We start from the raw sequence: 21368 nt of genomic DNA, 5'->3' as shown, positions 1-21368 counted from the left end.
ACAGTCGACCCCTGGATGGCAGCAGGCTGACTGGCTTCATGGCACAGCCCCGGGCCCAGCCCAGCACCCAGCCCCTCCCCACGCTCACCGTCTGCCCTCCGAGACCAGGATACAGATGCGCTCAGCCACCAGTGAGCGTGAGCAGGTGGCCCCTAGGTCAGGTCACAGTGTGGAGCACAGTGGGAGATTCAGGAGCCCGGGGTGGGGAGCACTCCGGGCTCTGGTGGACCCTTCTGCTCCACTGGATGGTCCTTTCCCCCTCACTTCTGGCCTTAGACGTGAGACACAAGCTGCAAGATGAAACAGGGAATGTTCTCTGGGCCGACCTGTGGGAGCAGAGCCCTGGTGGTGGGGAGGGGGAGTCAGGTTTAGGACCTCGCTCTTCTCTTATCCCTCGGAGAACCAGGGTCCCGGGAGTTTGTCCCAGGTGAGAGGGAGAGCAGGCAGTGAGGGAGCTATGACAAAAGCAGCTGGGCGGGACCTCCATTTATCCAAACAGACTGTGCACACAGCCTTTGTCAATGGGAGGATGCTGGCCCCGGGCCTGAGCTGGGGGTGGTTAATGACAGCGTTGGGAATAAATCCCCAGAAGATGCTTCCTGCCAGAGGGCTTGTGGCGGTTCCTTTTTTGCTCTAGACAATGAACATTTTATTCTGGCTTATAAATCAAGAGGAGAGGAAAGATCAGGTAGGCAGGAGACAGATGAAAGGCACCTCCCAGGGACATGCTTCTGCACTTGGGAAAGTCCTACCCTTGTCTCCCAGACAGTCCAGGTAACGCCCCGGGGTGGGGGGATGGGGGCATGCTGGAAGCAACTCACTGGCTTCCCCATTACCATCTGCAGTGTCACCTTTCTCAGAAAGCCCTTATCATACTGCGGGGAGAAAAAAACCCCGCATGTTTTGCAGGCAGATGGACGCGGGTTTAATTCCAGATGTGCCACGTCTTCGTTGTGCAAACTTGAGAACTCAACTTCTCTGACCCTCAGTTTTGTTTTGTTTTGTTTTTAAATTAAAAAAAAATTTTTTGTTTTGAGAGAGAGAGTGAGAGAGAGAGACAGTGCAAGCAGGAGAGGGGCAGAGAGAGAGGGAGACACAGAATCCGAAGCAGGCTCCAGGCTCTGAGCTGTCAGCACGGAATCCGATGGGGGGCTCGAACTCACAGACTGCGAGATCATGACCTGAGTTTAACCGGCCGAGCCCCACCCGGGTGCCCCTCTGAACCTCAGTTTCTCATCTGCAGTGGGTATTTAAAAAAAATTTTTTTTAATGTTTACTTATTTTTGAGAGAGAGAGAGACAGAGAGAGAGAGCACGCACGAGCGGAGGAGGAGAAGAGAGACACAATTCAAAACGGGTTCCAGGCTCTGAGCTGTCAGCACAGAGCCCGACGCGGGGCTTGAACTCACAAACCACAAGATCATGACCTGAGCCAAAGCCAGGCGCTCAACCGGCTGAGCCACCCAGGTGCCCCTTATCTGCAGTGGGTATTAATCAGTGCTACCTCGTAGCATGGGTTCAAGTCCTGTGTAGTGCTTAACCTAGCGCTGGCACACGATTAGTGATAAAAAATTGGTAGCTATTTAATGTGATAGTTATTTTCAGTTATTGGCCACCCGATGGGCCTGATACTCTGCTAGGCACTGTGGATATGAGGCTACATGTGTTCCAGCCTCTCCCTGGAGGAGCTTCTGTTTAGGAGAAGAGGCGGGCATGTGGATTCAGGGCACAGATGAATGGGAGCAAGAGACAGGGAGGGGCAGGGTCAGAGAAGAAGAGGTGAGACCCCCGGGGAGCGGTTTGCCTGGGCACTTAGGGTGGAGTAGAAGGAAGTTCACAACCAAGAATTGGCATGGTATCCATTGATAAGGGAGGTCGGGAGCTGATAGTAAGGGACACTGGGGGATGAGCAGGGGAGCTCACAGGGCTTCTGCCTTCCGCTGGCATTCAAGTGCACACAGTTGAGGCTCAGGATGAAGTCTGCAGTCTTTTTCCAGCAGTTGGTGGACACGGACGGGGACCTAGCCAGGCTTGGCTCAGGGAGGGAGTGTTGAGATGGCACTTATCGCTACAGAGATCTCTCCAGACTCAGGGCCAGGATCAAGGGGGGACCTTCCCAGAGGGAGAAGGACGGATCACCAGACGGGAATTGCAAATATGGAACCCCTAACATGCAGGCTCCGAGGGGGTGTGGACTGGAGGGGGCTTCACAAAACTTTGGCAGAGAACTGTTGTTATCAAATCAGAACCCAGGGAGGTTGGGTGGGAGAGGTGACCTGTGAATTCCAGTGATCCCATGTGTAGTGCTAAATGTGACAAAAAAAGACCCACAGGACACCTCCTTAACATTTAAGGATACACATTTGTGATTTTAGTTTTTTTGCAAATGACTTGAAAATGCTGTGACACATACAAATTGGGTGAATCATAGGATGACATAAAAGGAAAATTATATTTGCTACAAGGATAGTATATACCACCTAGCTGGTGATAAAAATAAACACAGCAGCTTTCATTCACTGGACTCTTCCCACGTGTACTTTTACAGGTATGCGATACTTAACAGGTATCACATGGAACCCTCGTTAACTCCAGCTCATTCTCCCCAGCATGCTTGCGCCCCCTCCCCCCCACCCCCCCCCCCAGCTGAATGTGACACTGGAGAAGCAGACCACTGTCCTGACTGGTCCCGCTCTCATTTGTGACCATGATCCTTCAGTGGACTTGAGCGTTGTCAGGTCATCTTTCTCCGTTCCCTTTGTTGAGTGATTCTCAACTCTGGCTTCCATTAGTATTACCTGGGGGAGATCATAAAAGGTATTGCTTTTATTTTCCTGGGTAATTCCACCCAGAAAGAATGAAATCCAAGTCTTTATGGAGATGACCTGGGCATCAGTATCCTTTTTAAAAGCTCTGTGGTTGGGGTCCCTGGGTGGCTGAGTCGGTGGAGCGACTGACTTCGGCTCAGGTCATGATCTCACAGTTTGTGAGTTCAAGCCCTGTGTCGGGCTCTGGGCTGACAGCTCAGAGCCTGGAATCTGTTTCGGATTCTGTGTCTCCCTCTCTTTCTCTGCCCCTTCCCCACTCGTGCTCTGTCTCAGAAATAAATAAACATTAAAATTTTTTTTAAAAGCTCTGTTGTTGATTCCAATGGGCAGCCTTGGCTGAGAACCACTGCGATTCTCTAGGTGACGGTTCACAGCTTTTTCTCTGTCTTCAAACCTTTAACACCTCTTCTGCCATCCTTACTCTTTTTTTTTTTTTAATTAAAAAAAAAATTTTTTTTTTCAACGTTTATTTATTTTTGGGACAGAGAGAGACAGAGCATGAACGGGGGAGGGGCAGAGAGAGAGGGAGACACAGAATCGGAAACAGGCTCCAGGCTCTGAGCCATCAGCCCAGAGCCTGACGCGGGGCTCGCACTCACGGACCGCGAGATCGTGACCTGGCTGAAGTCGGACGCTTAACCGACTGTGCCACCCAGGCGCCCCTCCCATCCTTACTCTTAGTCAGAACCTCGGTTTCCACTTACCTGAGAAACTAATGGCAATCAGAGAACTTTCACACCTTCCCACCACCAAATTCTTCTTTCTGCCCGTTACCTTGGAGAATGACTTGTTTCTGCTCCTACATAAGACCAACCCCTCCACTTGTGTGCTGCATCCTGTTCCCTTTACTTAATTAAGGACATGACTCCAGCAATATTCCCTTCTCTTCCCAATGTTTCTCTCTTTCTGCTGGACCATTCCCATCTGCCCACCCCATCTGTCTATCCCTGGCTGTTGTTCCTCCCACTGAAAGCCACTCACGTGCATATTGCGCACGTGCTTCTTCCCTTAACCTCATCTACTCCTCCTGCTGCTGTCTCGTTTTTTGTTCCTTGAAGGAATCATCTGTGCTTGCTCCCTGTAGTTCCTCTGCTCTCATGATTTAAGCCCAGTCAAATCCATGTTTTGCCTCCATCACTCCACAAAAACCACACCTGTCAGGTTCACCAGTGACCTCCACATTGTCCATTCCCGTGGTCAAGTCTCAGCCCTTACCTTGATTTATCAGCAGCATTTGGTATGGTTGGTTATTCCATTTCCCTTAAAAAAGTACTTTCTCTGGGCTTCTGGAACACCACACCCTTTGGTTCCCCTCTTCTGTCACTGGCTTCTGCTCAGTCTCTTTTGTTGGCTCATCTTCACTTGTTCGCTTTGGAGCGTGTCAGGGAGCAGCCCTTGGACTTGACTTCTTCTCTGTCTCCTTACTCCCTGGTGCTCTCCTACCATCCACATGTCAATGACCCTCTTTGTAGCTCCATCTCAGACCTTGACCCCCAAACGCTGTACTCCTGTCTTCAGTCACCTATTCACCACATTTCCTGGGATGTCTAATAGACATCTCAATGATGACAAGTTCAAGACTGAACTTTTCCCTCCAAAGCAGCCATCCCCACTTCAGGGGGTGACAGCGTCATCTTCCAGTTGCTAGGGTTTCAAACTGTGGAGTCACTCTTGATTCTGATTTTCTCATGCTGGATCCAGGCTATCAGCAAACCACGTCAGCTGCCCTTGCAAAGTAAATCAAGAAACCAACTCCTTGCTTGATCCACTAAATTCACCCTGGTCCAAGACCGATCAATCTCTAATTTAAAAAAAAAAATTTTTTTTTGACATTTTATTTATTTTTGAGAAACAGTGAGACAAAGCGTGAGCAGGGGAGGGGCAGAGAGAGAAGGAGACACAGAATCTGAAGCAGTCTCCAGGCTCTGAGCAAGCAGTCAGCACAGAGCCCGACGCGGGGCTTGAACCCACAAACTGTGAGATCATGACCTGAGCCGAAGTCGGACGCTCCACCGACTGAGCCACCCAGGCGCCCCATCAATCTCTAATTATTCAAAGAGCTTCCCAACTGGGCCTCCTTCTTACATTTTTGCTCCTGTGGTCTCCTCCAAACGTCAACTAGAGTGATGATGTTAAAAGGCATCGTGTCATTTTCTGCTCAGAAACCAACAAGGGCTTCTCGTTTCACTCAGAGCCAGAGTTCTTAGAAGGGTCAACAGGGTTCTGCATGATCTGGTCCTCAGGTCCTCACAGACTTCAGCTCCTATAATTTTCTGCCCCTCCATTCTGTCTTACTTCATGTCCCTTAAACAGAAAGCCCTTTTTTTCCTCAGAGCCTTTGCACTGCTCTTCTGCTCAGTTGGAACACCCTTCCTTCATACACTGTCATTGAGTTCCCCTTCTTTTCCTTCAGGTTTCTAATTAGATGTCACCTTATTTGAAAGGCCACTCTGACCACCGTATATAAATTAATCTGGTACCAGCCTCCTCTCTCCTCCCCCCTGGTTCCCTCCCCTTTATCCTGCCTTGCTGTTCTTTAGTGGCACATATGGCCATCTGATTTCTTTACCGTGTCTCTTCTCACTAGGAAGTTGTTTCTACGAGGGCAGGGACTTTGTCTCCTTTGTCCATAATTATTTTTCTAGGACCCAGAGCAATGCCTGAGGAATAATGGGCACAATACATAGGTGTTAGGTGAATTTAACTTCATCTTCACAACACCACTTCAAAATTAGTTGGAATAACCCACAATTTATAGATGAGGAAATTGGGGCTCAGAGCGGTTAAGTAACATTTTCAAAGTAACAGAGCTTGCTAGCACAGAACTGGGACCCACGCTTTCTAAGTGACTGTGCCCTTAGATGCTCTCCCTGTTGAACCTGGCCTCTCCCCACCCCACATGCCACCTTGTCTCATTTTTTTCATATCTCATTGCAAGAGGGCAGCCCCACAGCCTGACAAAATCCCTGTGAAAATGCCCCATGTGTGACTGGAGGTGTGGGAGGCGCATAGGAAATGCACATACAGTCTCTTATCTGCGATTTCCAAATCCAACCGTCTGGGAAAACAAAGTTTTATTTTTAACCCATTTGGTGGCGAAACCTGTCCGGACTAATGTGCAGCTATTTATAAATCTTTATTTAACCTACTTAGAATAAGCATCCATTTGTTTTGCTGCAGAAACATGAATCCGCATTATTATGAGGAGCTGCCCTGCCCTTGCTGTGGGTGTTACGCAGTATATAGTTTGGGGAACGCAGCACTTTTCCAAAGTATGAAGCATTCTGAATTCCAACACTTATCTGGCTTCCAAAGATTCCTGATAAGTGATTGTGAACCGTAGTTAATGGTTTCCTAAATGTCTGGCCTTGGAAACTCTGTGGAAAACAAGTTTGTTGTTGTTTTTTTCTTTCTTTCCCTGGTAACTAAAATTTCTTTTAAGGATCTTTCCAAGAACAAGCTCAGTTTTAAGACCTAATTAAGATCAGGCACAGCAGGCCAAGCCGAGTCGGGCATGCGTGAGATGCCTTCCTGAAACAGAGGGAATGAATAAAAGTCTACCTACTGAAGAGTGAGACCACCCCTCCCCAACATTTTTGTTGTTGCTGGTTCTCACAGTGCTGGCAAGCTAGGAGTAGACCTCCTTTTCCTTGGTCAGGAGACCTCTCTGCATAAACTTAACAGCCCAAGAGAAAAGGCCTATAGATATTGATATTTAGCGTTCTTACTCTCAGCCCTCCGGTGGTAAGAGTTCTGTCTATGTAAGTGGAGCTTCCGGTCCCGTTAGTGTCTCACTTGTAAATTTAAAAAGACCACTGAGGATCACCAGACATTGAGAAAAGCTCAAAACCTAAATCACAGAAACCAAAAGAGATGAACAACGACCACATAAAAAGAAACTGGCAAGACATAGAGACAGAGCAGGGAGAGAAGCAGATTTTACCAAAACTGTTAAGTACTGGTGTCCGTGAAGATAGCACAGTGATAACATAAAGACAGGTGTGCAACAAAAGGAATATTCAGAGACTAACAAAGAACTCTTGGAAATTAAAAGCATGACAGAAATCAATGAGTCAGTAGACTATTTAGAATACGAAGTTGAAGAGATCTTGGAGAAAGGCTAGAAACCAAAAAAAAAAAAAAAAAAAAATTAAAAAGGGCTATGGAATGAAAAATAAGAAAGGATCATTCGGAGAAGTTCAACATCTGAATAGGAGGACATACAAAAGAAGAATAGAGACAACAGACAGAAAGAGTTATCGAAGAAATAATACAAGGAAAACTCTGAGAACTGAGGAACATAGGCTTCTAGATGAAAAAACTCACTTGAGAGCCTAGTGCTGTGAATGAAAAAAGACATGCATCAAAGCACGTCATTGTGGAAAAAAAAAAACCCACATAAACCAGAAGCAAAGCTTGAAGACACAAGCAAAAAAAAAAAAAAAAAAAATCCCAAAGTAATTACATATAAGAATAGAAATCTTACAAATAAGAATAAGAAATAGAATAAAAATAAGAATAAGAATACATATAAGAAATAGATTCTACGGCAACACTAGAAGCTGGAAGGCAATGAATGGAGCTGTACCTTTAAGGTTCTGAGAGGGATTTATATCCTACTGAGCATTTATAGTTAGGCAAATTATTAATCAAACGTGAGGGAGGAATAATGGCATTTCAGATGTGAGAAAACTCAATTCTTTTACCTCCCATACATCCTTTCTGAGGAAGCTCCTCTAGATGTGTTCCTTCAAGATTAGGAGGTATTTAAGACAGGAGAAGTGGAGTCTTCCTTTAAGCTCAGAGAGCAACCGGTTCAAGTTGGAGTAGGAGGACAGAAATTTCCAGAAGGGAGAGCATCAAGAAAAAAAAAATAAAAAAAAGAAGTTGGAAAGTTGAGGACTGAATTAGTGATAGGTACACAGAAGATTAAACAAATAAACAGACAACAATGGCCTCCAGAAATGACAGCTGAGGAATGTACACGAAAGAAATGAATCATAACACACCACAGTGCCTGGCTGTGGACAGTCATTTATCTGGTCATGATAATATATCTTCTAGTGTCGACTTAATAAAAAATGGTATAACTGTATTAGAAGAGGTAGACGAGGTACGTGGGATAAAAGCAAGCTAAGTTCTCATTTTTTGTAGTCGGAAGTAATGAATAATATCTAGCATTGACAGAAAATGCCATATAAGCATGCTGTTTAGATATATACTGAGCTCACTCTAGAATTAGGTAAAAGAGCCGAAAGCCATAGCGTTTGGGTGGCAAAGACTACGGGGCTGGGGGGCTGGGGGAGGGCCTGAAATCATGTATGGGTATCGCTCTGACAGTAAAATAGGCTCAAGCGTCTCCATGTATGTCCACACCGGCAGCTCAAATAGGCACAGTCAGAACTGAGGGATTGTCTGCTGTGGGCGTGTTAACAACAAGGATGAATGGGTGTTTTGCACATGGCAGTGGCAGAGGACCTTCCTTTTTCTGATTCTTTGAAAAGGAATTCTTTTTTTTTTTTTACTATTTTTTTTTAAATTTTTTTTTTTTCAACGTTTATTTATTTTTGGGACAGAGAGAGACAGAGCATGAACGGGGGAGGGGCAGAGAGAGAGGGAGACACAGAATCGGAAACAGGCTCCAGGCTCTGAGCCATCAGCCCAGAGCCTGACGCGGGGCTCGAACTCACGGACCGCGAGATCGTGACCTGGCTGAAGTCGGACGCTTAACCGACTGCGCCACCCAGGCGCCCCTGAAAAGGAATTCTTTACGCATTTTCTTTTCTTGTCAGAACCCGTGTGTTCAGTGCTCAACTCATGTTTAATTTCAGCTTTTGATGAGAGAGCTTGGGGAGGCAGGCCGGTGTGTGGAATTCTGTCTTGGTCACTTACCAGCTTTGGGCCCGGCCTAGTTCCTTCAGCCCTTTTCCTCCTCTGAAAATGGAGAAAACGGGCATCGGGGGCGCTCCGTCGGTTGAGCATCCGACTTCAGTTCAGGTCATGATCTCGTGGCTCACGAGTTCAAGCCCCCGCGTCGGGCTCTGTGCTGACAGCTCGGAGCCTGGAGCCTGCTTCGGTTTCTCTGTCTCCCTCTCTCTCTGCCCCTCCCCCACTCACCCTCTGTCTCTCTCTCCTTCTCTCTCTCCAAAATAAATAAGAACATTAAAAAAAAAAAAATAAAATGGAGAAAACACTCCTTGCCTCATAGGGTTGTGTGAGGAATAAATGAATAAATTAGTATATTAAGTGCTTGGCACGTAGTAGTTGCTAAAAACATTTAAGTAAAGAAAAAAAAAATAGAGGACTATTGTGGTTAACCGTTGGTCTAGTACAGGAGCCCTGTAATGTCGGGTCCGGGCCCCACAGATGAACCATCCAGAAGAAACGAGCTCGGGAGGGAAGGAGAAGGCAGAAATACACCAGGAAGTCTTCTGATTTTAGCAGAAATTCTTCTTGCGTTTTGGGTGCTGTGTCTTCTGATCTGACCGCAGAGCTCAGCAAATGGGTCGAGACCCAGATCCTGGAAAGTTTTATGTGTGTGGATCAATCAAAGCTCTTAGCTAATTTAGCTTCCATATCCAAACAATTGGAACGGTCGCTCGGTCGCTCGCTTTCCAGATAATGTGGAATAATGGATGGAGGGTTCACAGGGTTATCTTTTACTCCAGGGCTCCTGTGTGCCTTATGATGATCATGCATTTAAGCCAGGGACTTGGGCCCAGCCTACCCCTGGGATAGGCTGACCCATTCTCTGACTCAGAACCAAGCCCATTAGTAACGATCCTTGCCTGGAGGACGCTGGGCCACGAAATTCTTTTTTTTTTTTTTTTTTTTTAAAGTTTATTTTATTTTTGGGACAGAGAGAGACAGAGCATGAACGGGGGAGGGGCAGAGAGAGAGGGAGACACAGAATCGGAAACAGGCTCCAGGCTCTGAGCCATCAGCCCAGAGCCCGACGCGGGGCTCGAACCCACGGACCGCGAGATCGTGACCTGGCTGAAGTCGGACGCTCAACCGACTGCGCCACCCAGGCGCCCCTGGGCCACGAAATTCTTAAGGTGTATGTTCTTGGCTCATTTATGAACTTCTTTGGTTCTTGGTGGGCTCTCTAAATCCTGGTTTATGGTCTGTGGTCAGCGCCCACACGTTGTATGTCTGAAAGGAAACACCTGCATGCAGCATGAGGGAGTCAGTGAGGCCAAGGCAGCGTCTCATTTCTCTGCTTTCTTCCTTAGAATCATCTTCTGAGGCTTCCGGGCTGACCGAGGGCCTTGGCTGAGGAGGTGCCAGGGGCTGTAAGGTCGGGGAACAGTGCAGGCAGGAGTGAGGGCAGGGAGCGATAGAGCAGAGTAGAGGCCTCTAGCACGAGGAAGTTTTGGAGGCAAACTTTGGCTGGTTAGGCCAAGGGACAAAAGCAGTGAAACCAAATCCAGATATTAAGCCAGTGATTCATGTGGGATTTGAGCAGGGAGCAGGGAGCGGAAGACACACAGATTACAGTGGGGCATGAATTCAATGTATTAACACTGTGAGGAAGCATAGGCGTATACAAGTGGCTCGAGGGACATGGGGACTCTGTGGCCAGCTGAATGGATCACACTGGTAGGGTGATGGGAGTTAGTATGAACCACTTAATAGAAAAGCCTTCAAATAGAAAAAGCTCTTGTTATTACTGTTGTAATTGTTTATTTCTCATGTTTCTGCTAAGAACAAGTTGTACTTGCAGTCTAAGACTGGCCCATCTAGTTGCCTCATCTATCAGAAACCTAATCGTAAACTTGGGAAGGAAGCTGGGGACAAAAAAGGCTTTGAGTAGCCACAATGGATGGCCAAAGCCCGACTACAAAGCCATGCACTGGGTGATGCTGGGAGAGCCCCTCTGCTCTCAGTCATGGCCCTGAAAGACTTCAGTGAGCCAGAGTCAGCTGGGACCCCAGAGCCTATCTAAACCTAGCTCTTCAGGGGTTTATGGAGGGGATTCGGGGGATGCTTATAGGAAGAAAAAGTAGGAAGTATAGATGAGCTTTGCAGTCTCTTGAACGTCACCAAGCGCCTGCTCTCTCTGGACCTGCACAGTTTCCTGTCTGCCTCTCTCTGGGCCTCTGCCCTCTCTTTGTGGGCCAGCTTCCTCTCCTTCTGCAGGGCCCCATGGCCCCATCACTTGGTCTTGTGCATGGCATTCACTTCTTCTAGCCCTACGATTCACCGTGAGCTGACTGTAGTCTTTGGTCACTGTTGCAACTTTGAAAGTACTGATTGGTCCAGCACCCTTATGGGTGAGTTGCTTTTGAGTCAAAGTTCTACCCTGTGTCCATCCGGGAACTGCCCAGGTGTGAGTGTGGGTTGGGTAGCAGGAAGACCTGGCAGAATGACTTGAGCATTTGAACAGTACTGGAGGTCTGCAAGCCATCTGACAAAGGATTTAAGTAGCATTAGTGGAGCCCCCACATTCCCTCATCAGTCGGCAGATTGCCGTGACTGGGGTGCAGGTGCGTGGGGTGGAGAGGCAGGGGGTGCTGATCAGCTGGGAAGGGGCACGAGACTAGGCTTCTCAGGGTCTTTGCCTAGGTCACAGGGCCGCAGAAATCCAGGAAGTCTGTTTGGACAGATGATGGGGTGAACTATCCCTGTCTCGGTGAAGGTTTGGCCTGGAGCAAAAGGCGGGGAAAGAGAGTCTAGCTAGAGATGGGGAGGGGGGCCTCCCTCCTGGGAAGAGGGCAGGTGAGTCAGTAGCCCCAGAGTCCACCAGCCCTGGGAGCCCCTTGCTTTTGTTCCCTGGGGAAGGCTCATTACCAGCAGGCTCCCAGGTGGCCACCAGCTCAGCTGCGGTTTGCAGGTAGAGATCTTGTCCCAGCCTGACCCAGTCTCCCCACGGAGACTTTGGCCCCTGCTGTTTTGTCAGCATTAACTACAGACAGCAGCAAAGTGCCCATATGCTGCAAGTGACTTTTTATTTTTCCATGTCAGCTGATGCCTTTGTCCTTTGCTCTGCTCTGCCCTGAGCCTTTGTGGGACCTTGACATTTCCACCCCCTCAATGGCTCATTTCATCTTCACTTTCATCTGATGATGAAACTTCCTATCAGTGTCTGAAGTCTCATGGGGATGATTGTTGTTTCTCATGGCATCTCAGGGTCTCTTCCCCCTGGACACCATGCTTGTGTGTTACCACTCGTCTCTGTCCCTCAGGGGGTTTCCCACCTTTTGCTCCTTACTGTTCTCACTCAGGTACCCCCTCCCCAGGCTTGATTAGGGGAGTGCATTTAATCAGTAGGTCTTATCTTCTATTTGGGCTAAGCTGAATGTGAACATGAAAAGTGAGAATCCACATGGCTGGCACTCCACTCTCATTTCCACTGCCAGTGTTACCCGTGGTGAGCCAGGATGTGGGTGAGGGAGGGGCCAGGAGGCCCTGGGGAAGGAGCAGCGGAGGAATGGGCACCCTTCTCCATGGCTGAGAGCGGCTTATACGGCACAGAAGTCCTGGAGGCAGCATTCCAAGATGAGACATTTGGAAACTCTTTGACCGGGCCTTAAGGAAATAACCTTGGATTTCCCCAAAGATTGACTTTTAAGCACTCTTTGTAATTACCATAAAAACATTGGAGATGGCCAGCCTTTGGGGGTGGTGTAACATTTATAGCCACATAGGTGCAAGTTATATCACTGTTACAATGGGGCTGCAGGAGAACGCTGATGACACAGAACCAAGTCATGCCTAGCTTTATTGCAGCTTTGTGAAAGATCTGGATAACCAAATAAAACCAGGAAGAGTGTGTTATCTGTAGTTATCTTGGGTGGAGAGGAATAGGTAATTTTTTTCCTTCTGTTGACTTAATTATATTTTCTGAAGTTTCTAGATTAAACACAAATTTCTTTGATCCTGGGAAAAAAAACAATTGCTTTAAAAACATGCTGTTCACCCAGACAGCTATAATAATATATGGACTGAAAATTTAGTTTCCGTTAAAAATGCTCTCAAAATAAATCGGGAATTGAATTCACATTCGTAACATTCCAAACAACATACTGTGGGTCAAAGGGAGACTGTGAGCAAGTTGGATGTGTTCGTTGATTGAAATCAGGTATCCATAAGCCTTATCTAAACACGAGACTTGGGGCCAGAACTGTACTTTTCTTTTTCTTGCTTTTCTTACTAATAATAGCAAGTAGCACAGGATTAAGTGACTGTGGTAGAATTTGCTTTGCTTCATCTAGAGCTCAGTGAAATTGCACAGCCCCCGAAGGGGTAGGTCTGGGTGAATAGATGGGCAGTTTGGGTCCTGGAAAGGTGCCTGGCTGTTTCAGGTGGGGCTGTAGTTCTGGAAGGGGCTCTGAGGTGTCACGAGTGACCAGGGCCAGGAGTGGGAGGAGGAAGGGGGCTAGCCCTCCTGCATGTGTTAACATATGCGCTTCTGGTGCTTTGTCGGCAACTTTTCTGTGTGTGCGTGTGTGCGTGTGTGTGTGTGTGTTTCCTCTGTAGGTGAGGTAGAGCCGATTGTGCAGAGCTCTGCGGCCAGCAGCCCACAGAGAAGCAGTGAGCCCCAGCTGAAATGAATTGGCCTCCTTGAGCGTGCCCACGCCCTGGTGCCCAGCCTCTGTCCCAGCAGTGAGGTAAGACCCCTTGAATCCCAGCTTGGGGACAGAGAGGGCAGAACGCCTCCTCTTTGGAGGTGCTGGAAACCTCTCCCTCTAAAGCTCAAGGGAGAAGGAGCAGTTGTTTCTAGTATAAACCACCTGCTTCTACCTCGGCCCGTTGAAGGGCAAGGTCACTTGGTGGCTACAGAGGCTTTGATTTTTCCGAGCAGGGCTTTTGGAATCTTAACGGGGAGTTGTGTTTTTCTCAGTTGCTGGTGAAATTTGAACTCCAGAGGGGATGAATTTATCCTCCAGGTAAGACTGCACGGGATTCACGTGAATGGCTTAACTTAGGGGGCACCTGCTCTGTTCTGCGAGGGAGCTTGAGCTCTTAGGATACTTTCTCTTTCTCTCTGTCTCACACCCAAGGGAGACAGAATGACCAAAATGATGTGAGGAGGTTAATACAAAGCATTCTGCTAAGCTCACTAAAAAATGACTAATTACCTAAATATGTTCTGATTGTAAAGGTAATATGTGCTCATAGGACACCTGGAGAAATACTGACATGGAAGAGAATAAAACAGGCCTGAAATCCTACCCCTGCTGACAGTCCTTCAGATAATTTTCTTTAAGGTTACTCCTTCAGTCCCCACGGCATGTTGCCGCCCCCTGCACAGAAGTAGAGAGGTGAGGCCGAAAGAACCCTTAATTAGGAGCCCGGAGAATTTGCTGCTAGTCTGGGCACTCTCAGAGAGCTGATTTTTAAATATTCAGGAGTTTTGCAAACTGCTTGTTAAAAACTGTTGACAGCTAGAGATTGACCACGGTGAGGAAGTTTACGCTGCCGAAGTTAGCCAGTTTTATAAACCAGGGCTTTTTGGCTTTGGAGATTCAGATTACTTGCTCGTTCTGCCACTAACAGTCTGGGAGGCATGAAGCAAGTCACTGTCCTGTGCATCTTCCTGGTCCTTCCTCTCCTGCGGAGAGTACTGCTCAATGAGCGTTAGCAGAATGGATGAACGGATGAGATTTCTGTTCTAATCATCCCATGAGGCGGTCGTGAGGCTCCCTGCCCGTGGGAGGGGGCTTAGGTGATTGGTAAACCTTTGGTTTCTCAGTGGAGAGAAGTCTGCTGGCCTTTCCCCACTCCTTGGCTCTCGCTTCTTGGGAAATCTGTGAATTACTGACACCCTTTTGTAAGGGCAGATAAAAACTCTCCATTTACTCATGGACATCTGGGGCATATTTCCTTCCTGGAAAAATCAAGGAGTCGGTCAAAGAAGTGTGAAAAGGAAGGCCCAGCACGGCTACATGTGAGAGCCAGGACTGAAATTAGAGCTTTTGACTCTTAAATTCTACAGGAGGGTATGAGGGGGGAGGAGGAGGAGGAGGAGCACTTCCTGCCAAATGTAAAAATTGAAACAAAAGCCTCTTTCTTCAAGGCCCTGCTGTGGGCAGATTAGAGCTAATTAAATTAGCATAATGGAGCCCCAGCCTCTGCCCTTCTCCCTCTACTTTCCTGGAACCTTTGGGCTCCCTGCCTCCCCACCCGCGCCCCATGTATTCCGGGGAAGGGGATAGGGAGAAGGTGGGGCATCAATTAGGCACCAGTTCACTTTGTAGAATCGTAGTTCAGAGAATTAGAAAGGTGGGAAGGACTGGAGAGGCCATTTGGTCCGAAGCCCTCATTTTAAGAAGCCAGGTCGCACAGCTGGTGACTGGCGGTGGGTGGCCGGTGGGAAGGTACGAGCTCCTCCTGGGGAGGCGGGGAACCAGGCTGGTGGGATGGGGCACGGCTCTGGAGGCCTCCTGATCACTGAGCCCTTGTGTGCCATGGCTAAGGGGACGTGGTGGATGGTCTCAGGGGCCGTCCCTGCCTCCACCTTTCTCAGACCCCTTCCCGTGCGTCTGCTGCCATAGCCTTCGTGCATGTGGGGCTTCTCCGGTGTGCTTGCAGTTAAGTCCCCTTTCTCATCAGGGGTTTGGTTTTCCACTGAAACCACCTGGGCAGATGCTAGTCTGGGGACTTACCTGTGTGTATGAGGGAGGGCAGGAAAGGGTCGGTGATGGCTCTAGGCACTGTGCTTGTACTCTTGTCTGCAGAATCTCATTTAGTTCTGCAGTGGCCTAACAGGATAATAGGTTTTTCCATCCCCACGAGGCAGACGTGGAAATGGAGTCTCTCGTGGAGGTAAAGAGACTTGCCCAAGATTCCACAGCCCACAGGCAACAGAGATGTAAACTCAGCCTGCTGTGACTCCACAGCTCTAGCGGATGCTTTTCACAGCAAGTGCTCGCCTCCAGGAGAGGGCGTTTCCGGATGATGCTGATGCGGTTCCAACAGGCAGGGTCCCTTCCCTCGGGGTACATCATTCCATCTCTGAGGCTATGTGAGCAGCTGCAGCTGCCTGCTTGGGGTTTGACAAAAGGCCACACTATTCCTTTCAGATACCAAGGACTCTTCATTCTACAGCAAGATAGCATCAGAGCTGGGAGCATCCATAGAATTCTTTAGCATCGTCCCCTCATTCATGTGGTGGCCCCAGGTCTCTGAGTCATTTGGAAGCAGAGGCCCTCTCAGCCTCTGGGCTCCATGCGCTTTTGCCAGGCGAACATACTGAGGTGGATGTGCTCGGTTTTCCTCCATGTTTGGGTAAGTGATTATTCCTCTGGCAAGAGGGATTTACTTCAGTGTCATAGGTAGTTACCGAAAGCCGATTGGGTGCCTAGCCACATCTCGTGGCCCGTTCGGTCGGGAGATCCTGGCTGGGCCTTGAGCGCACTAGTATGGCAAGGGACCGGGGGAGGAGCCCTCCTACATCGACACGGTACCCGACGTCTGTTAGCCCATAGCCATACACCATTTCCAAGAATTCTAAAGGGAGAAATTGTCTCAAGGGTCTGCGTGTCCCAGGGCTCCCAGACCCCCCCGAAATTGAGTCTTCGGTGCTCCCCCTGCTAACTGCGGAGCAAAGCAGCAAATGGTGGGCCAGAGTCTTGGGAAGATTCCTGCAGAAGGGTAGTGCTGAGGGGAGGAGGCAGAGTGGCCAGAGGGGGAGATCTGGGAAGGCACTGCTGAGTGGGACAGGCGTCTTTGTGGGGCTGGGGTTGAGGGAGGTGTGACGTGTACAGTTCTGTAGATAATCAAGAATCCTTTTCCTTTGTGGCACCTGCTCAGTTCCAGAGGCAGGAAAAACTCACTTCAGCAGGGCGCTCAGAACACGAGTCAGGGCTGAAAGAGGTCCTTGGAAAGCTGGTCGGTGGGCCTTCACATCTTCCATTTGAGGAAACGGAGGCCCAGAAAGGGGAAGAGCCTTGTCGGTGACACAGGTGGAGCTGGAGTCTGTGCTGAATGTCTGGCCAGGGTCTTTCACACCAAACCACTCTGGCTGCACGGGGAAGAATGTTCCCAGAGGCAGGTACAGCCCATTTCCTGCCTTGGCTTGTCTGGCCCCAAACCTGTGATGGGCGGGGTTTGGCTAGTGGAGGAATTTGTGGCAGTGGCCACCCAGAAGGCAGAGGGTGTCCTCTCAATGATGTCAAAGATCCCCTGGCATCTCTGTGATGCCAGCTCTTCATCCTCCTCTGTTGTCAACCTTCCCAGAGGTCTTGTTGACGCCGAAGTGTATCATTTCTGGCTTCTTGCTGGAAGCTCTCCCACTGTCAGAACACCTCACCATACGGAGAAAAGTGCCCCAGCTTTGAGGCCATTTGAACTGGGTGTAAACCTCGCTTGACCATAGCTGCACGACTACCTGGCTTTGCTGACTCAGTTTCCTCATCTGTAAAACGAGTGAAGATTAATAATTATTTATGTCCTGCTCTTCCCACAAAGTAGATGCCTGTTAAATGGTACCTGTGATTTTCTCCCTGCAGCTCTATTGAATCCTAACAACAACCTGCACTTATTTAAACTGCACAACTTGGGGGCACCTGGGTGGCTCAGTCGGTTGGGCAACCGACTTCGGCTCAGGTCGTGATCTCGCAGTCCGTGAGTTCGAGCCCCGCATCGGGCTCTGTGCTGACAGCTCAGAGCCTGGAGCCTGTTTCGGATTCTGTGTCTCCCTCTCTCTCTGACCCTCCCCCGTTCATGCTCTGTCTCTCTCTCAAAAATAAATAAAACATAAAAAAAAAAAATTGAAAAAAAATAAACTGCACAACTTGATGAGTTTTGACACGTTTACACTCATGAAATTCTCTGCACAGTCAAGTTAATGAGCATAATCATTAGCACTCAAAGTTTCCTCCTTCACCTTATCCTTCCCTCTTCCCCCTCTCTCTGTCCTGCCTCCCAGCCCCACGCAGCACCTAATCTGCATTCTATCACTGCAGATTTGCGTGCGTTTTCTAGAACTTTAAGTAAATAGCATCATACAGCACGTGTTCTTCTTACACTCAGCATGATCGCTTTTAAGTTTTAATTTAAGTTTTTATCTCAACTCCAGTTAGTAAACATACAGTGTAATGTTAGTGTCAGGTGTACTATATAGTGATTCCTGACCTCCATACGCCACCCGGTGCTCATCACAGTCAGTGCCCTCCTTAATCATTTTGACATTTGTCCGCGTCGTGTGCGGAAGTGGTTCATGCCTTTATTGCCGAATAGGGTCCTGCTGTACGGAAATACCACTGTCTGTTTATCCTTTTATCTATTAACAGACATTTGGGTTGTTGCCAATTTGGGGCCATTAAAATAAAGCCCCTATAAGCATTTGTGAAAAAATGTTGTGGGGACCTTTGGATTCTTTTTCTTGCATCAGTACCTAAGAGTGCGATGGCTGGGCCAGATGGCGGGTGTATGTTGAACTTTTTAAGAAGCTGCCAAATTGTTTCCTAGAGTGGCAGTGCCGTCTTACATTGCCCCCCCCGCCCCAGCACTACCTGAGAATACCTGGAATAAACTAAATGAAGGAGGCACTGGACCCTCTCTGTACTATCTTTGGCAAGGTGCTCCATTTCCTTGCCAACACTTGGTATGGGCAGCCTTTTTAATTTTAGCTATCCTGCTAGGTTTGCGGTGATATCTTGTCATTTTATTCACATTTCCTTAAAGATCAATGCTGCTGATCATCTTTTCGTGTGCTTATTTGCCATCTGCCTATTTCCTTTGGTGCAATGTCTGTGCAGAATCTTTTGTTCACTTAAAAAAAATAGAATTTGTTTCTTTGTCTTCTTACGATTGAATCGAGCCCTTTGTCTGCTCTACAAACAAATCCTTTATTGGAGATGTTTGGAAATGTATTTTCCAATTCCCAAGCTTGCATGTCGTGAGAGACTATGACACGTAAACTAATAATTACAATTCAGTTGAGTACGTACAGGGAAGTGCAAAGGAAGATGAGCAATCTTAGGACAGGAAGTCAGGGAAGCTTCTAGAAGGTGAATGTATGTGAATTGGTTTGTAAAGGAAATTGAAAGTTAGCTAGGTGGAGGGAGGGCAGTCTAGGTGGAAGTTTGTACATGCAAAGGCATGGCCGTATTGAATGTCATGCTGCATGCAAAATTGTAAGTAATTTGATTGGATGACTGGGATTTTGGAGAAGGATGTGGGCTGGACTCCCAGTTGCCGGGGCTTATGGCCTGCGCGCTTCTATATATTTTTTTTAATGTTTTGTTTTGAAACAATTGTAGATTCACTAGGAGTTGCAAAGATAGTACAGAGAGGTCCAGTGCATCCTTCATTTAGTTTATTCCAGTGGCTTCATCTTACATGATTATAGCACGATATCAAAACCAGGAACGTGAGATTGGGACAATGTGTGTCATTTTCTCGCATGGGTGGATTAGCAGGGCCGCTATTACGATCAAGAGATGGGCTGTTCTCTCACCAGCAAGATCTCCCTCATGCCACCCTTTCACTGTCCCACTGCCGTGGCCCCTCCCCTCTGTGTTTCCTCTCTATAATTTTGTCATTCTGAGAATGTTCTGTAAACAGAGATGCACAGTATGCAAACTTCTGAGACTGGCTTGTTTTCAGTCATCATAATACATTTCAGGCCCATCCAGGTAGTTGAATGTATCAGTAATTTGCTCTTTTTTTTTTTTTTTTCTGACTGGTATTCCATGGTATGGATGTGCCAGTTTCACTATCGACCTCTGGAAGGACATTTTGGTTGTTCCCAGTTTTTGACTATTACAAATAAAGCTGCTGTGAACAATTTTGTGTAGGTTTTCGTGTAGACATAAATTTTTGTTTTTCTGGGATAAGTGCCCAGCAGTGCAATTGCTGAGCTGTATGGTAAGTGTATTTTATTTATTTATTTATTTATTTATTTATTTATTTATTTAAGAAACTGCCAAACTGTGACTGTACTATTTAACATTCCCACCAGCAGTGTGGGAGAGATCCACTTTCTCCACCTCCTTGCCGGTGTTTGGTCATATTTTTATTTTAGTTCTTCTGATAGATGGGGGACCGTGTCTCATTATGGTCTTAATTTGCATTTCTCTGATGGCTAGTTGTGTGTCTCTTACCCTTTCTGCTCCTTAGGTCTGGCTGTGTGAATTTAGACCCCAGGCTATACTTTTTTTTTTTTAATTTTTTTTTTAAAACATTTATTTATTTTTGAGACAGAGAGAGACAGAGCATGAACGGGGGAGGGTCAGAGAGAGGAGACACAGAATCCGAAACAGGCTCCAGTCTCTGAGCAGTCAGCACAGAGCCCGACGCGGGGCTCGAACCCACAGACAGTGAGATCGCGACCTGAGCCGAAGTCGGACGTTTAACCGACTGAGCCACCCAGGCGCCCCTATACTTTTTAAATGTAGGAAGGAGGGGCGCCTGGGTGGCTCAGTCGGTTAAGCGTCAGACTCTTGATTTCCACCTAGGTCATGGTCTCATGGTTAGTGAGATCGAGCCCGCACCGGGCTCTGTGCTGACAGCATGGTGCCTGCTTGGGATTCTCTCTCTCTCTCTCTCTCTCTCTCTCTCTCTCTCTCTCTCTGCCACTCCCTTCAAAATAAATAAATAAACTTTAAATGTGAGAAGCAAGAGGACCTAGTGCTGACAAGCCCCCTCCCGCATTTCTGGAGTTGCCCCGAAGCCTGACTTCTTTGTCCTTTGACCTAGTTAGCCAGTTATCGGAGATCCTTCTTCATCATTCTGGGTGGCTCCAGGAAAGTGGTATTTTCTAGAGCTGCATATTTTTCCAGGGAAGTTCCCCCCGCCCCCTTCCGCAGATGAGCAAACAGCCTGTAAGTGTTGATTTTTTTACTGTGCTGTGGGGTAAGCTCTCTCTCTCCACCCTGTTCCTCCCCGGGGCCGGTATGCCAACATCTGTACTTACTGGCAGCTGAGATAAAGAAGCGTCTGGAGTTAGGCCAGGATGGCTATTTTCTCAGTGTTCGGAGGTCTGAAATGCCAAGGGAATCTTGCATGGCCTCAGGCCTTCCCTGTGCTCAGCATCTCCTGATGTTGTTCTTTCACTTCTAGACGGACAGGCAGCGTTACTATGCTGGGAAAAATAATAATGGCAGCTAACAATCCTATAGCATTTATTATGTACCAGGTACTAAGTGCTTTCTATGCATTACCTCATTCATCCCAACAACCCTAAGAGTTTGGTGCTGTTAATACCGCATTTGACACATGAGGAAACGAAGGCATGGGAGGTCTCATAGCTAGTAAGTGGTGACTCAGTTGGGACTTGAACCCAGATGGCCTGACACCCAAGTCTTCTTGTTTTCAAATGTTTATTTCAGTTATAGTTCGTGAACGTACGGTGCACAAGTCTGTCCTTCTAGTCCTCGCGCTCTGCTATCTGGGAGTAAGGGTGGGCGGCACCTTGTGTGATGCACACCTTTCTGTGTGAAACTGTGGGCCTCAGGCCGTGCCTTTGGGAGCATTTGGGAGGCGGGGGGCATGCTGTGGGTGTTCTCTGGGGCGTCAGCACTTTGTGATGCTGCGGTGGGAAATGGAATAGCGGGGGAAGTGCTTTCCTAGGCGGAAAGGAGAGTTTCTT

At 47.9% G+C, this 21368-nt stretch overlaps 1 protein-coding gene across 5 annotated transcripts in view; it reads left to right on the top strand.

The window, feature by feature from the left end:
- ST6GAL1 (ST6 beta-galactoside alpha-2,6-sialyltransferase 1) overlaps positions 1-21368 on the top strand; it is a 120239-nt gene that overhangs the window by 15605 nt on the left and 83266 nt on the right. For 3 of the 5 annotated variants that reach the window (XM_045502640.1, XM_045502638.1, XM_045502643.1), the window contains exon 2: positions 13310-13440. The exons of the other annotated variants lie outside the window; for them this stretch is intronic. The gene's annotated coding sequence lies outside the window, so the exon portion shown is untranslated. The remainder of the gene's footprint in view (positions 1-13309; positions 13441-21368) is intronic. 5 annotated transcript variants of the gene reach the window in all.

Source organism: Leopardus geoffroyi, chromosome C2 (genome assembly GCF_018350155.1).
Source record: "Leopardus geoffroyi isolate Oge1 chromosome C2, O.geoffroyi_Oge1_pat1.0, whole genome shotgun sequence".
Classification (NCBI taxonomy): domain Eukaryota; kingdom Metazoa; phylum Chordata; class Mammalia; order Carnivora; family Felidae; genus Leopardus; species Leopardus geoffroyi.
Note: the sequence above shows the minus strand (reverse complement) of the source record. Positions and strands in the feature narration are given on the sequence as shown.